This window comes from Sceloporus occidentalis, unplaced genomic scaffold (genome assembly GCF_023333645.1).
Source record: "Sceloporus occidentalis isolate IW3139 unplaced genomic scaffold, rSceOcc1.0.p SCAF_3, whole genome shotgun sequence".
Taxonomy (NCBI): Eukaryota; Metazoa; Chordata; class Lepidosauria; order Squamata; family Phrynosomatidae; genus Sceloporus; species Sceloporus occidentalis.
The window spans coordinates 195,205,516-195,223,449 of record NW_028316983.1 but is presented as its reverse complement, the minus strand read 5'-3'; the positions used below and the strand labels follow the sequence as shown (position 1 = coordinate 195,223,449).

Here is a 17,934-nt window from a genome sequence, read left to right as displayed (position 1 = left end):
CCAATCAGTGGTGGACCTTGGTTACTGTATACTCTGGATGCGACTCTAAAGGCTTGACAGTAGTGGTGGTGCGTGGTCTTAAAACAGCTTTGGACACTAAATGAATTGTGAAATATATGGAAAATTTTACTCTTAGAGCCTGTTGCCATTCTGTGCTCATGATACGTTCAAGCAAATGAAAAACAACAACTTTTTGACAACCTTGATTTAAAAATAGAAACACTTTAAACTGAACTAAAGTATATAAAATGTTGAATTGGCTTCTCTGCTATTCTGATGCAACATACATTTCCTTGGGAACAAGCAAGTACCATTTAGTTGCAGAAAAGTATAATATAAATAAAAATAATCAAATGAGCAGACCACCCCTAGCTATATATTTCTAAATAAGAATAAACTTCCCAGAAAATAATATTGTTAATATTCCACAAAACAAAATACAAGTTGGAGAGAACAAGATACACAATATGAATGCACAGCAGAACATATTTGGTCTCAGGACTGTACTACACTGGATACCCATGCTGCAGGATAATCTCCCTTTGGAATAACAACCTGACTTGTTTATTTTAGAAAATAATTTAAAGCAAACTGTTTTCATTTGGCCCTTGAAAAGCTGTTTTACTGTTTCTACTCAATTTTATTGACAGCCATTATGGTGTAGTGGTTAGAGTATTGGACTGTGACTCTGTAGACCAGGGTTCAAATCCCTGCTAAGCCATGGAAACCTTCTGGGTGACCTTGAGCAAGCCACACACTCTCAGCCTGAGAGGAAACCCTCACTGAACAAATCTTGTCAAGAAAACCCTATGATAGGTTTACCTTAGGTTCACCATAAGTTGGAAATGACTTGAAGGCACACAACATATTTTGTGAATGATATACACCACCTGGAGCATATGTGTGTGTGTATGTGTGTGTGTGTATACAAACAAACCTTTGTGCAATTACTTTGTGCAATTACTATGCTTCATTCTGAGAATTTACAGAGCATACATATTTCATTGCCTTTCATCTGAAATTCTCCTCCGTTTATAGAATGCCAGACTATGGAAAAGGGACTTACAAGCCCACTGGATAATAGTCCTGAACAAAGAATCTATTGAATTCTCAGGGGTTAGAATGAATTAGAATTTTGTTTTTGGGTTCAATGCTTCCACAGAAACAGCCATCAGAACATTCCTTGCAGTGCATGAACATGCATGTCTGTGTATCTGGTGTGTATCTGGAGACAGTACAGGGCACATAGAGATACACAAACTACCAGTGGCATCACTAGAGGGTGCAGGGAGTTCAGTCCACACTGGGTGACACCCCAGAAGAGGGGCAGTACCCAGTCAGGCTCTCCTCCCTCTGTGTCCCTCCTGGCTTGCTGCAGTGGCAGAGGCCTCCTCACGAGAAGACCTCCACCAACACACCAAAAAAGTGGGGCGAGCAACTGTCTCCTGGCTTGCTACAGCAGCAGAAGCCTCTTCACAAGGAGACCTCTGCAGCAAATTAGCAAGCCCAGTGACCTTCTCCCAGCTTGCGGTGGTGGCAGAGTCCTCCTTGCCAGCACCACTGCAGCAAAGGAGTGGGATGGATGTGCCCTCTTGGCCACTGCCCGCTGAACCTGCCCCCTGCTGCTCCCCTCCACAACAGGTGACCTCAGGGGTGGGGGTGTCACTGCATTCAGGCCTCAAGATGCCTCTAACCCCCCTCTTTGCATCATGCTATCCAGCCCCCCCATTCTCCCTACACATATGGTTGACTGCCAATACCTATTGGTTTTTCACTCAGTAAATCAGGCCCCCCACAACTCTATATTGCTATACTCACAGAAAAGGGGAGGGCAGAAAAAGACACTGAGCTACAGCAAAGGGTGCACAAAGTGTATCTCAGATGATACATTATTTTGTGGTCCTAGGTATTTCCCCCCCCCCCAAAAAAAAAGTGGGGGGTGATTGATCTAGAATTCACAAAAATTATCTGTACAGTGTGCTAAAGGCATTTCCACCATGCTTGCAGCCCTTCTTGAATCCCACCCCCCGGGTCAAAATGAAAGATTTCAACATTTTCACCCCTTAAAATGTCCTCTTGGGCCCAAGAAGGCCTCAAAACATGTCCCTGTGTCCTCTAAAGGGTGTTTGGGAGCCAAAAATACTTTTTTGTTTGGGGGATCAGGTGCAGTGATGTATTTGTTCCCTCCAAAGTCTCCCGGAAGGTGGAACACTAAGATAGAGAGGACCTAATGATCCTGCCAAAGAAAGAAGAATGGAAGTATCTCTGAAATAACAACACAGCCATAGGAGAAGATAAATATTAGAAAGGGCAGCTATGAAAGAACTAGACAAGGCCCTAAAGTGCAAAAATATACGACTGAACACTAAAGTGAGAATAGTTCATGCCATCATATTTCCCAGCATTATGTATGGATGCAAGAACTAGACGGTGAAGAAAGCCAATAGAAAGAAAATCAACTCATTTGAAATGTTGGTGCTGGAGAAGAGTTCTGTTGATACCATAGATGGCTAAAAAGAGAAACAAATAGGTACAAGAGCAAATCAGATGTGAACTTTCACTAGAAGCCAAGGGCCTGTTACAGACAGCCAAAATAAAGCTGCTTCGAGTCACAGTGGAGGTATGGTGTTTCAATGATGCATGCGTCCTAAGAGTCCAGAAGTCGCACCAAAGCCATGCTCCAGCCCTTCAGGACTGGAGTGTGGCTTTGGTGTGGCTTCTGGACTCTTAGGACGCATGCATCATTGAAACACCATACCTCCACTGTGACTCGAAGCAGCTTTATTTTGGCTGTCTGTAATGAGGCTGCTGCATTTTGGCTACATCATGAGAATGCATGACTCACTAGAAAAAATGATAATTCTTTGAAAGATAGAGGGAAATAGAAAGTGAAGAAGACCACATGCCAGATGGACAGATTCAATCAAAGAGAACATAACCTGCAAGAATTGAGCAGGTTTGTTGAGGATAGGGAGTCTTGGAGATGCCTCATTCATAGGGTTGTCAGAGTTCAAGGTTGACTTAGGGGCAGTTAACAACAACATATAGAGGCATTATTGAAGTAGTTACAGTTTTTATTGAAATTGGTAGTGGAGAGAATTCTAACACTTTCAAAACTATGGCGGCCAACCTTCCCATGCCTGCTGGGCTCCTGTACCTTCTGAAAGCTGCATGACAGACACTCCCATAGCTAAGTTAAGTATTCTCTATAATTCTGCCTTTGCGGTCTGTTCCTCTGTTATATTACTACCAAACTTGAACTTTTGAAAAGCAAAGGAACCCTAGAACAAAGCGGTCATAGCCTATGAGGAATAGCCAGATTTCTGCTGCTTTTGGTTTTGGTACAGGCCTTGCTTCTTATCTTCATCACACCTGATGTAGATATCATCCTTGTCTCTGTCCCTGACGAAGGGCTGTATAATTGCCTATGGTGAGACAAGAGAGACAAATGGATCATAATAGTCAACATCTATAACAGATGGCCTAGATTTTAGTCAAGGTTACTGCAGGTGATACAGGAGAAGCAACCACCAAGGTGTTCTTCCAATTTTTGTATTTCAGTCCTACTCCCCCATTAGTAGTTCCCCTGAATTCCACAATGGTGAGTCACCTGTTGGTAATATATTATATAGTAATTAAAATAAATACTCGCCTGTCTCATATAAGTTCCATTGGCTCATTATTGTATGTCCTGTTCCTCACTCTGACTGAAATTCTACAATAAAAACATGATTAATGACACCAACAGTATCAACAGATGGAAGGAATGCATGGTATTCACCTACAAAAGTTTGCTTTTGGAACACAGAGAACTGCCTTATATTGAGTCAGAGCACTAGTTCATCAAACTCAGTACTGCCTACTAGGGATGGGGAGAATATTAAAAAATATTCTGAAAATGACCAAAAAAACATGTTCTTCAAGCAGTGAGAAACCCTCATGACAAGAATTCTGGACTTGGAATGTTCACAGTTTAGGGCTTAGTATGTGCAAAATTCACACATGGTTTTCTCTACATGAAACAGCATTTCTGCACAGAAATTAATATTAATTAGTATGCAGAAATATTATTTCTTGCACAACAAATGGTGTTTCCTATGGAGAAAATGCCACACTTTGAGATATATTCTGCACCCAATTTGCATGTGGTTGATTTACAGAGAAAGCAACATTTTCTGCACAGGAAACAGCATTTTGCTGACCAACTCAGGAAATAACGAGACCAGACACAGAGAACTGGGTTATAAAATGGGCAATCTTATTTAACTTAACCTATTTAATGTATTTCTTCAGGATCTGCAAAAAACTGGGGGGAGTAACCAAGGGTGGGAACAGCTGGGGCAGATAATCTACTCCCAGACTACATCCCCAGCCTCCCCTGGGGAAAAACATCTAATCCCCAAGGGCAAATCCAGAACTGGGCTTCTCCCTGGCCGGCTCACATCTGGAAGGCCAACCCAAAATTCCCTCACTTAACTCACAAGACTTAAGCGAGGCTTTAAATCTTACGCCAGCCCCAAGGCAAGTCTCTTTCCCCTCTTGTTTAGTCACAAGACCTACAATTCAGTTCCAGAGAATTCACCTTCACTCTTTAAGTGGGTGCCAAGGTGTTCACCCGAACCTCTATCTCTTCCCCACCTATGCCATGAAACCTATTTATGACTGCACACTAGCCAATTGTCTCAGTCCCCAAATAACAGTGTGGGGTAGGGAAAAAAAAAAAAAAAAAAAACCTTGGAAAGAGGAGAAAATTTCTACCCGCCCCCATAATGACCAGAAGAAATCTCCCAGTGCTTAGAGGTGGGAGGGTGGGCCAGCGCATCGAAAGAGGGAGAGTGTGGGGTGGACAGACCTTAAATAGGCTAAGCCTCACCCCGGCTGCTCTCCCAGTGTGGTGCAACATGCCATCCTTTCATTTAAAACTGCTGGTCTCTTCACCTGAGCAAATTCTGTATAGGAAATAATATTTATGCATAAAAACATTATTTTTGGTGTGGAAAATGCTGTTTGTGGCATTAAAAAAAATACTGCAAACCACCATGCATGAATTTTGTGCAAACTACGTCCTGAATTGTAAATAGGCTTCAAAAACTACAATTTTTAAAAATGCACTTTTGTCAAATATATACAATGTTCAAAAAATCAAGATAGTGAGAAGTTAAGTAAAACTAGGTAAAACATAAAATAAAAACTACAGTTTTTGAAAACTTTCAACAAGAAGAAAATTGTTAAAATTACTCTCTTTCTTTCTAGAAGAAACTGAGGGTGCATCTATACTGTAGAAATAATGCAGTTTGACACTACTTTAAATGCTGTAGCTCCATTTTATGGAATCCTGGGATTTATACTTTTACAAGGGCTTTAGTCTTCTCTACCAAAGAGTGTTGGTGCCTCACAAAACAACAAACCCCAGGATTCTGTAGGATGGAGCCACAGCAGTTAAAGTGGTGTCAAACTGCTTTATTTCTACAGTGCAGGTACACCCTAAGGGAAGTATTACATCCCTGCTGCTGCTTACACTAAGCAACAGCAGCTCTTCAGGGTTTTAGACAGGAGTCACTCTCTATCCCAGTCCTATCTGGAGATGTTAGAGAACGAAGATGAGATCTTCTGCATGTAAAACATGTACTCTACGACCCTTCATACTAAGATGTGCTTCTCAATGCTATATGGCATGTATGGTGGGAATTTATCTGTGTTCTGGACATCTAGCCAATTAGGATCCCTTCCTGCAGAATTCTCCCTTCCCCTGTTTACCAAACATTGCTCCAGTCTAGAAAAGTCTAGTTGTTTGACCAGTGCAGAGTCTTAATATACTGCAGCAGGGAGGAATGTGAAGCACCAGGATTAAGATATGAAGCACCACTCTTTCTCTGTTGGTTTCCCCTTCCCTTGCTTATCTGGTCTTGTGTTTGCAGAGACAAGAGATGAGTTGTTGAGGTTCCCAGTGAATATTTATATCTTGAGTCCTGAGACATACTTGTAAAGAGTTCTGAGAAGACAAGTGTTAGCAATAAGCCTTTCCTTCCTTGCTCTTCAGTTTGGCTGTTACTTGTGGAACTTGCTTCCTTTCACCAGAAACAGCTTTGTTTCATTTGTAAAGTTTCTACTCCCATGCTACACTCTTGAGATTTCTACAGATGAGGATAGAATACTAGAGACCCACACTAAGCAAAGCACAATATGAAGGCCATACTAGAGGTTTGTAGTTTTTGTCGTGTGCCTTGAGGGGCACTGTATGCAGTGCAGAATCTCTCTAACCCTGATGTAAGCATTCACAAGCAGGAACAAGAGTAACAGCCAGAGTGGAGCCACTGTGCATGGGTTGTTGTTGTTGCTGTATGCCTTCAAATAATTTCTGATTTATGGAGACCTTAAGGCAAACCTATCATGGGGTTTTCTTAGCAGGATTTGCCCACAGGGGCTTTGCCCTTGCCTTCCTCTGAGGCTGAGAGAATGTGACTTCCTCAAGGTCACCCACTGGGTTTCCATAGCTGAGCAAGAATTCAAATCCTGGTCTCCCAGAGTCCAGGTCCAGCACTCAAACCACTACACTAACCTGGCTATCAGGCTAGAGGTAACATAGGAGCTTGCCTCATCCAAATTCAAGCTTAAATCAGGAGGCAGCCAGGTCCTACTGCAAGGATTTTGCTGCCAAAGCTATCGGGCGAGTACAGCCCACCTACAACCTGGATCCGAGGTGAGCTCTGGCAGCCTTATTTTGAAGCTGGGAGAAAAATGGCCACCAGAGCTCGCCTCGGATCCAGGTTGCAGCTGGGCTATACCTGCCTGGTGCCTTCAGCAGCAAAATCCTTGCAGTAGGACCCAGCTGCCTCCTGATTTAGGCTGGCAGTCAGATGAATAGCCAGGTTATTTAAGTGGAGTGATAAGCTCCATAACTAATATCAGGATAACAGTCTCACCTATTGTGGTCCTGCAGAAAATCCCTCCTCTGAAACTGCTAGTAGCATTAGGATCAAATTGCCACTTTAGCACCAATGAAGGAATCTCCCCCTACAGCAAATATGAGCTTCATACAAATATGAGCTTCATACAGTTAGTCAGAAAACACACACACACACAATAGCTGATGCATTTTTGCCCTGAACATGCATGAGGCGGGATTGGGGTGGAAAGTAGTCCATTATTTTATACAGTACATTGCAGAGATTGGACTACCACTCCAAAACTGACTGAGTTGACTAGAGGATTCTGGGAAGTGTCCCAAAAAATAACTTGTTCAGATTTTGGGCCAGTATTACCTTAATAAAGGATGCATGATGACCCATTAAAACAGTTTCACCAGGACCAACAATTCTTCCCTTTGTAGCACATAAAGATATAGTTGTGTACAATATTGCCAGTTTCCAAAATAACAATAAGGGACATTCAAAGTACATGAAATTCAGAGCTGACAATCAGGAAGTACCTATTAAAGTGTGTGTCCTGCCTAAATACCCAGTGAAAGAATTGATTTCAATTAACTTAGTGATATATTTCTCTGTAAATTTAACACACTGCCCATATTCAGAAATTACACAGGGCACACATTTCTGTCTTTATGAACAGCTCCCACCCTCAAATACAGAGTTTGTTGGCATCTTGTTCAATCTTTATAATAGGCAAACTTTCTAGATCTCAAAGGGGCATTATTGGCAACACTAGCTGTTTAGGTTGATATTTGGGGATGAACAATAAATGGGGCTGGGTCTTTTGGCTGCTCAGAACTGTATAATTCTGTGGGATGTCTGCAAGACTTGTAATATTTGGATTTAGATATAAAGAGGATGAATCAGTATGTGAGGGCAGCACTTTTATGCTGAAATCACTCCATTAACAGAAATGGTAGCTCAAGTGAATGATTCTCTATTAGTTGATAAAATCATGACCATTTACATGGTACCATGCACAGTTACTCATGAACCTGCTATAAGTCTTGAGTCACAATTAGCAGCCATTCAAAATTTCACAAACACACACATTTTGCTGCTATGCTGAGTAGGTGGGAACCTACATAATTAATAAAAAGCACAGCCATTCCAAACATAGTTATTAGGATTTACCATGCTATGTGTGGTGGTGGAGCTAAGCAGTTGATAGCTAATAAAATGTAAGCTATGTTTATACCACAAAATTAAGAGTGCCGAGTTTAAAACAAGATGTTCAGGAACAAACATCTAAAGGTGAAATTTGTTCAAACTCAGGATGAAAAGGACCAAAGTAAAACCGTCTAATTAAAAATAATAATTGTAAGCCGCTCTGATAGCCTTTAGGGCTGAAGGGCAGGGTATAAATACCATAAATAAATAAATATATTTTTAAATATTTTCTTTTTTTTTTAATATCTTTATTTGAAATATAAAAGACAAATATACATATATGTACAAAAAGACATATATACAAACATAAGTCAAAAATAACACATAATTATACCAATTATTCATCTTACTATCCACCAACTTCCAAATCTCCCTTCCAATACCAGATTACATATATTCCACAAGAGGTTCACTCAAAACTAATAAAAAGAAAAACCCTCCATTGACTACATCATTTTGATTAAAAAAAAAGTAACACCAATAATTGCGAAAAGAGGAAAACATTAATAAATAAAAAAGCAAAATTTTTAAATTGCTGGCGTATGCCTATAAAGTACTTATTATATACATATATTCAAATATTGATCTACATGATACCATTCTTCTATCACATTTTCCATCGCCTTATCCTGCAAAGCGGCTGTTAACAAATCAAGATTTCTTGTTTCTTTCAACTTAGATAACCAAACTTCTATTTTTGGACATTGTGGATTTTTCCAACATTGTGCAAATAATAATCTAGCTAATGTAATCATATATAAGATTATCCTAGAGTATTTCTTCTCTATCACATTATCTAATTTATTGGTCATATTAAGCAAAAATAATAACGGATCCAAAGGGATATTGGTACATAATATCTCCACCATTTTCTCATGAATATTTTTCCAGTATTCTATAGATATTGAACAAGCCCACCATATATGAAAGAAAGTGCCTTCTTTAACCCCACATTTCCAACATTTAACGCATCCTGTTTTATAAATCTTATTAATCTTGGTAGGAGTCATATACCACCTGAATAGCATCTTCATATAATTCTCCTTATAATTTTGACAGGCGGTAAATTTTTTTGTTACCCTCCAGGATTTTTCCCAGTCTTCCAATTTGACTGTACACCGCTATGATCTCCAAGGAATAGCGGTATAAAAATAAAATGTATAATTTATAAATAAATAAATAAATAAATAAATAAATAAATCTGGAGAAAATGGATGGCATATTTTTACACTGTTACTAGTTTTGAAAGCAGTAATATGACAGGCTTACTGGTTTTCATTAGAAGTTTCTCCTTTATGAGGTGCAGTCTCTAAATTTATTTTTATTCCACCAACTTCCACCTCCCACAAAAACTACACAGGACTCTAATTTCACATACAGGCCAGCCTTTACTATGAATTTTAAAAGGTCTTTTCCCATTTCCTTTTGAAGTTTATCCCTACAAATATAAAGTGTGACTTCAATAAATGTGTTTTTGAAAAATAATTTTACTATACACATAGAAATTTGTCTAGTAACCATAACTCATTACAGTTCCCTGTTCAATGTTTACTTGGGAGTTTATCAGACAAGGGAAATTGGAAGTATAATCCAATGGCAATCTGAACGCAATCATGGGGTGTAACATTATTGCGTGATAACCCACTACACGCAAATTTGGGCAATGGGAAGTCAGTCCGAACACAATCATGTGGTTTCACATTATTGCGTGATAGACTGCCACACACAAATTCGGGCAATGGCATGCTATTTTCGGGCAATTGGAAGCCAGTTCAAACGCAATGCAGTTCAAAGCGACTTTAAGTGAATGTGTTCTAGCCCCACTTTCTTTTCATTCAAATTTAAGAGAAATTCCTCCCGTTTGATAAACTCCTTGGATACAAACATAGATTATCTCTATGAAACACAGTTTCTCACTAAGATTCTTGGAATACATATGCTGATATAGCTAAATAGAATACACGTAACAGAAATTAGTATATATTTAAATGGGCATGATTTTGTTTATTTGAATGATGTAAACTACAATGGATGCAAACTACAGGAAAAGGGATTCCACCTAAACATTGGGAAGAACTTCCTGTCAGTAAGAGCTGTTTGACATTGGATCACACTCCCTCAGAGTGTGTTGGAGTCTCCTTCTTTGGAGGTTTTTCAACAGAATTTGGATGGCCATCTGTCAGAAGTGCTTTGATTGGGTATTCCTACATCGCCTTAGTCAATGAACTCTGTCTGGGCACCGACAAGGGAAGTGTGACCCTGCTGGTGCTCTTGGACCTCTCAGCGGCCTTTGATATCATTGACCACAGTATCCTTTTGGAACACCTGAGAATGCTGGGAATCGGAGGCTCTGCTTTGCAGTGGCTCTGATCCTACCTCTTGGGTAGATTCCAGATGGTGTCGCTTGGGGACAGTTATTTGACCAAGAGGGAGCTTAAGTCAGGCGTCCCTCAAGGAGCGATTCTGTCCCCAATACTGTTCAACATTTACATGAGACATGGGGCGGGGTGTTATCAGTACGCTGCTGACACCCAAATATATTTCACTATGTCTCAGACTGATGCAGTGACTAAGGATGCCATCTCTCCTCTGAATGCCTGTCTTAATGCAGTAATGGACTGGAGGAGGGAAAACAAACTCAAGTTGAATCCAGATAAGATGGAGGTACTTGCAATAGGGATCCCAATCTGGGAGTGAAGTTATGCCTGCCAGTTCTGAATGGGGTCACACTTCCCCTGAAGGACTCTGTTCACAGTCTGGGGGTGCTTCTAGACTCATCTCTCCATCTGATGGCTCAGGTGGATGCAACGGTCAGGAGCACTAGCTATCAGCTTCGGCTGATACGCCAGCTGTGCCCCTTCCTGGAGCGGGAAGACCTTGAAACATTGGTACATGCGCTGGTAACCTCTCGGCTTGACTTTTGTAATGCGCTCTACATGGGGCTACCTTTGTGTCAAGTTTAATGTATTTCAAATTATATGTATTTTATGACGTTTTTACTTGTTGTAATCCCACTTCGATCCAAAGGGAGAAGTGGGAAATATATTATTATTATTATTATTATTATTATTATTATTATTATTATTATTGGAAACTTCAATTGGTACAGAATATGGCAGCCAGGCTGGTTACTGGCATACCTAGATCTGCCCATATCACACCAGTTTTAAAATCCCTTCACTGGCTGTCTATTAGCTTCTGGGCAAGATACAAAGTGTTGGTTTTAACCTTAAAGCCCTACATGGCCTGGGTCCAGACTTCTTGTGGCACCTTCTCCCATACCATCCTCCCTACACTCTCTGCTCCGCTGGGAAAAATCTGCTTCAACTGAAAAGGACTGGACTCTCTGCAGTGACCCAGTGTTCCTTTTCAGCAGCTGCTCCTAGACTCTGGAACTATCTGCAGGACAAGATCCATCAGATTACCACCTAGGAAACCTTTAAGAAGGCTATTAAGATGGATCTCTTCTGGCAGACCTTTCCAGACAAGAACATCCTTGCTGATCTGCCTCCCCCCTCCTTTTTCTCCCATTATCCCCCATCTTTATCTTTATTCTACCCAGACCCCACTTGAAACACTTATTTCATTTTAATCATTATTATATATTAATGTTTTTAACTTCTTCTTTTTATTTAATCTCCTTTTAGCATTTAATTATGTTTTTATGACTGGGGGGAGGGATGGGGATTTTGGAATTTTTAATGTATTCTCCTTTAACTGTATTTTGCTTTACTGTTGTAATCTGCTTGGATTCCTAGAGATTAAGCGGAAAATAATAATAATAATAATAATAATAATAATAATAATGGCCCTTGAGGTTTCCTCTAACTCTATGATTCTATAATGCTCTATGGTTTCAGCAGATATTTTCAACTGTGTTACTAACTAGTATTATCTTCTGCTCCATTATTTTGTCCTAGTCTGTATTAATATGCTTTTGCTTTTAGGTGCCAGGAATAATTTGAGATTGTTTCTTTTGTAATTTGATCTTTATTGTAGGCTTTCTTGTATACTTATGTGGAGAAGTAAATATTAATACCACTACTAACAACTGCATGAAGACTGCTACCAGACTGCATACAAAAGCATTAACTTCCCAGTAGAAGTGAGTTCTTGGTTGATTATATGCACTGGCAAAGTCCCTATAGAATGTAAGTGTTGAATTAATATACCTGTAGTCTCCAAAGCAAGGAAATGTGCGTGTAGAAATGGGACCAGAGAAAAACAGTAAAAAATTAATAACCAACAGATGTGGATTTTCATAGCACTGAATCAACAGGCTGAATAATCACAAATCATACTGCTATTTGACCCATTTTTAGTCCATGTGAGCTAGTAGAATATGTTAACTGTGATGATGATATTAGATAAGGTGCTTTAATGACACCAAATCCCTTTATTATTTCCTCTATGTCCCTGATTCCCAAACTGAAGTCCAGGTATTTGGACTTCAGCTCAGAATTCCTGATTATTGTCCAACCTGGCTGAGGCTTCTGGGGATTGAAGTCCAAAACACCTGGAGGACTAGAGTTTGGAAACCACTGCTGTATGCGTTTAAGAAATTTATTAATTGTTCTCCAAATAGCAGTTTGATGTGCAGAGAATCTTTGACAAAGATTCCAAGCCTCATTCTCCCTTTCATAACCCATTTAAACACATAATATATTTAGACATTTTTTGTTCAGTATCATAGAATGTTATCTCAGTAGACAAAAAAAGCCAGCACTTAGAAGCACCTATAGAAAATAAATGGCAACCATGGGACTAGACACTGTATTATAAATCAGATTTGATAAGGTAGCTTCATGTCACAAGTGGGTTCATAAGTGGTAGCTGAAAATGTACTCCAAAGAGGTAAACATATACAAACATTTGTGGAGACACAAGAAACAGTATAAATACTGAAATTTCCTCTTCTGTTCAAGCTATCTGATGTTGCATCTTGTCATCCTACTCATAGACAAGAATTTAATCAGTCTTATATTCACTGCTAACATGTGTACCATATTGTGAAGGGTGTACTGTATTCAAAGTTTTCTTACACTCGTTTTTAAATAGAGACCCTTTGCATCTCATTAAAATGCATACGAAACAAAACAGGAGGCTATAAACAAGTTTATTTTCAGAGTATTATTGTCAATAGTGCATTACAAGCGTTTGTGTGGACCTCCACAATCAGAAGAAATGGTGATTGGTGGAATTATTGTTAAACTGGAAACATGCCATTTGACAAAGACAAAAGGCTGCATATTATTTTGGAATCTTGGCGTTTGAAACCTGAAACAATATTTAAATGATATTTTGGAACCGGTTGATCAACTTGTGAAAACTTGTGAAGTGTGCTTTTGCAAGGTTAATATTAAACCCAGATGTGAATTTGGCACAACTTGTTGTTAAAATGTAACCGTGTCCATAGCAATAGGGTCTTGATCCTATTAATGGAGTTCTGAAGCAAAAACAGTAACTTACCTGAAGTTACCTCTGAATATAAGTAATGTATACAAGAAGTTTCTGATGAAGGACCACCTTACATTTGAAAACTCATACAATAACAAACACAGTCTTTAATACACTACCAGCCTCTGTATTTTCCCCCTGCAACACAAATAATATAGCTACATTTCTAGAATTCAAAGATATAGCCATGTTAGTCTGTAGAATCAATATCTAGAGAGACCTTGTAGCACCTTTGAGACTAACTGAAAAAAAGAAGTTGGCAGCATGAGCTTTCGTAGACTAAAGTCTATTTCCTCACATGCATTTGGCTGCATCTGAGGAAGTAGGCTCCTGTCTACGAAAGCTCATGATGACAACTTCTCTTTCAGTTAGTCTCAAGGTGCTACAAGATCTCTCTACATACATCTACATTTCTAGTATTTGATCATGTTCTTGTACTTCTGCTACTTCTCCACTATCCTTTTTACGGGTCTGTTCTATACTATTAATAAAGCACTATGCTCAAACCTTTACTGTAACTTTCAAATCCTAATGTTGGATTGCTGATTGCTGCAAAGGTTAAAAACTTAAGGCTGCATGCCTAAATAAATTTAGTAAGAATTAAGCTCTGTTGAAATAATAGGACTTCTGGTTAAACATATATAGTATTGTGCTTCACATGTCTAATGCCAATGAAATAACAGATTGTAAAATTACTTCTAAGCCTCAGCTAAAAAGCAAAATGCATTGACAACAGCTATGAGCTTCAAACTTTAAATAAACTCTCTACATTATTATTAATTTTGCTTTTTCACAAGTCTTTCTAAATCTCTTTGCTGGGGGCGGGGGGGGGGGGAGGGTTAATTTCCAATATTTATCTGGTGACATTTACTCTTAGGAAAGGTCTTTAAACTCTGCATAAAATATCACAAATGCTATTTTAAGTGATCCTAATGCATATTTATCAAGTGTATTTGATCATAATACCTTGTAACAACAGTCAGAGCGTACAGGGTTGTTTAATGTATGCTGAGCTATTTCTGGTTGGGAGGGGAGTGTTGTGCTATTTCTGAGAAAACCTGCAGCACCTCAAATCCCCATTACAAGCATAGGAAGTTTATGAATGGGCAGTAAGTGAGCAAACGACATGAGCAGCAATAAAGCAGGGCCACTCTTTTTAATATAGCTTATTAACAATTCACAGTTAAGTTAGAACAATAGACTTGTTTGTCTGAAACCCACACGAGCACCTAAACACTGCTGCAGGTGGAATAGGCAAAACCAAGGCCCTCCATAATGTTAATATTCAGCAGCCCTTATCTGCACAGCCTGGGTTTATCTGTCACAGCTAAAATATATGATAATTGCATTCAGTGCCTCAAATGGAACACAGTGTGGGGATAAAATCTAGACAACAATGAACCCTTCCTCTTTAAGGTCCCCAATAACAACAATGGGAAAGAACCAGCCTCTCCAAGGCTGAAGTGTAGGGAAAGTCACAGAGATGATGTCATCATCGGCCTTTATATATAATTGCCTGAGCGCCTCACGACACACACCGACACCCCCCTCTCTGCACATCAGGGTATACCTTGGCAAGCTTTGTCATGAAATCCATGGTGCCAGCAAGGATCTCTGAGGCTGCCCAAGAGAGAGAGAGAGAGAGAGAGAGAGAAAAGGATCTTCCATTTCCAGACTTGCTCATCTCAAGTTATCACCACTCCAATCTCTCCATTTCCACTAGCCCTATAGAAGAGATAGGACCACACTATTGGGGGTTTTCTGTGAAAAACTCTGGCTTTAGTGCTCTCTCTCTCTCATACAATATCACAAAAATGATCCAAGCACAAGAAACCAAATTAAGCCGAGACTCACTGCCCCCCCCTAAACCCACACGTGTACATATGACTTACAAATATATAAACACAAATATATTAGACATCTTAACCAATTTTGATACAAACCAAAAGGCAGAGCTTTGCAGCTTCAAACTGGCAACAGGCTGGATTGCCCTTTTTGCCCACTCCCCAAGTGGATCCCCCCTCCCTCAACAACCCATTTGCACTGACACCGCAGAGCATTGCAACACTACTTATTTGGGATGAGAAATATTCCATTTCCCCCCTCCTCCCTCCCTTCCCTAAGCCAGAACCACATACTCTTTGCAGTAAAAAAGAAAAAAAGAACCATCCATGATGGAGACTTCAGCATCCTTGGTACACACATTCAAAACAAAACCCAACCACCCCAAAACACCCCTATGAAGAGTGTAGCAAAGGGATCAAAAGGAAGGGAAGGCTAGGGGCTAGATGACGGAAGAAGGGAATGGATGAATGAATGAATGAATGAATGAAGAAGGGATGGCTACCTCTAGAAAAGCTCTGTGGGTCGCTGGGCTCCTCTGGCTCCTGCTGCTGCTGCTGCTGCTCTCACTGATGCTGTCAGAGTGGATCAGCTGATATTTACCTGTGAGGTAATGCACACACTGGGTAAGGTCACCATGCACCCAAGAAGGCTAAAAGCAGCAGGAGGAGGAGGAGGGAGGGAGGGAGGGAAGGAAGGGAGCCGCTCTCAATGCTCTGGCGGCGGCTGCTGCTGCTGCTGCTGGTGGTGGTGGTGAGTGATGCTTACCAAGCTGGAGAGAAGAGGATGCTCTGCTCTGCTTTGGCTGTAGCTACAGCTCTTAGCACATGCTGCAGGTGTCATCCCCGAAAACTGCCCTCCTTCACCCCCACCACCAGGCAGCCCTCTCTCGCCCTGCTGCTGCTGCACATGCCCAGAGATACCCCCTCCAGCCACCAAGGAGCATGTGCTCAGCCTCCTCCGCGCAGGCCTGGCGCTTTGGCCTCACTTTCGCTTGCGCGCGGGAGGGAGGGAGGGAGTGGGTTTCCATTCATTTGGCCCCAGGAGGAGCATCTCCGGGATGCAGAGAAGGAGGGAGGGGGCGGGGGAGGAGGAGAAGGATGACGTATTGCGAAAGCAGAGGAGGAGAAGACAGGCAGAGGCAGCCAGGGAGGGAGGAGGGACTAGGCACCTGAGAGTTTGGAAGGGATGCGCAAGGGCTGGGGAGGGGAAAGGAGGGGATGCCAGGTTGGGGATGCCGGGGAGGGAGGGGGCAAGGAAGGAGGGGATGTGCAAAGCATCATCATCATCATCATCATCCTCAACAGCAGCAGCAGCAGCAGCACCATCACCAAAAAGGATCCAAGCCCTTTTGTGTCGTGTCTTTTTTAGATTGTAAAGCTAAGGGGGCACGGAACTGGCTAATTAACCATTTTGTGGCTGAAGAACGGGGTATAAATACACTAAATAATAATAATAATAATAAGAAGAAGAAATCCAATCAAGCCGGTACTCATTGCTCCTCCATGTGTACATATGTCATACAAGGATATATATATATATATATCGGATGGATAGATTCAATCGGGCGTTATGGGCAGGGGCTTGCAGGAACGGAGCAAGGCAGCGGAGGATAGGGATTTTTGGAGATGTCTCTTCCACCGTAACTGGAGGGCAGTTAACAACATCTATCTATCTATCTATCTATCTATCTATCTATCTATCATCTATCTCTATATCTATAATGTCTTACAAATCTTGATACAAACCAAAAGGCAGAGGCTTTGTGGCTTCAAACTGGCAAAACAGGCAAAAAAAAAGGGAGGGGTGGCAAATAGGGAGAATTAACTGCATTTAATTCAGTTTTAATGTACCACTTTTCTATGGTTTAATTGTATTTTTTTTAATATTGAGAAGCCGCTCAGTTCTGGGGAAAAAGCAGAATACAAATAATAATAATAATAATAATAATAATAGGGAGTGTGCAATGATGATGATGACGATGATAATAATAATGCAATATATAATAATAATCCAATTATAATAATGATAATAGTAATATTTGTGTATTATATACTAATATAGTAATAATAATAATAATATGATGATGATGATGATGATGATGATGATGATGATGATGATCAGCAGCAGCAGCAGCAGCAGCAGCATGAGGTGGTGGTTTGAGTGCTGCAGTGTGACTCTGGAGACCAGGGTTCGAATCCTGGTTCGCCCAAGGGAATCCATTGGGTGACCTTGGGCAAGTCACACTCTCTCGGCCTCAGAGGATGGCCATGGCAAACACCCCTCTGAAGAAACTTGCCAAGAAATCCCTACGGGTTGTCATAAGTCAGGGGGGACATGAAGGCACACAACAACAATATAATAATAATAATAATGCAAAGTATTATTATTATTATTATTATTATTATTATTTATATTCTTACCCGCCTGTTCCCATGGATCAAGGTGGGAGACAAGAACAATTAACCGACAAGCAATATCATTTATCCCTTAAAACACACATCAGTTTCAAAGGACAGACAAGATGCACACATAT

The 17,934-nt window shown here is 40.4% G+C and overlaps 1 protein-coding gene across 2 annotated transcripts in view; it reads right to left on the bottom strand.

The window, feature by feature from the left end:
* The window catches only part of DTNA (dystrobrevin alpha), a 293,386-nt gene extending 277,047 nt beyond the window's left edge, over positions 1 to 16,339 (bottom strand). For both annotated transcript variants that reach the window (XM_089517250.1, XM_089517254.1), the window contains exons 1-2: positions 16,167 to 16,339; positions 15,904 to 16,001 (exon numbers count right to left, since the gene is read on the bottom strand). The gene's annotated coding sequence lies outside the window, so the exon portion shown is untranslated. The remainder of the gene's footprint in view (positions 1 to 15,903; positions 16,002 to 16,166) is intronic.
* Positions 16,340 to 17,934: the final 1,595 nt, after the last annotated feature.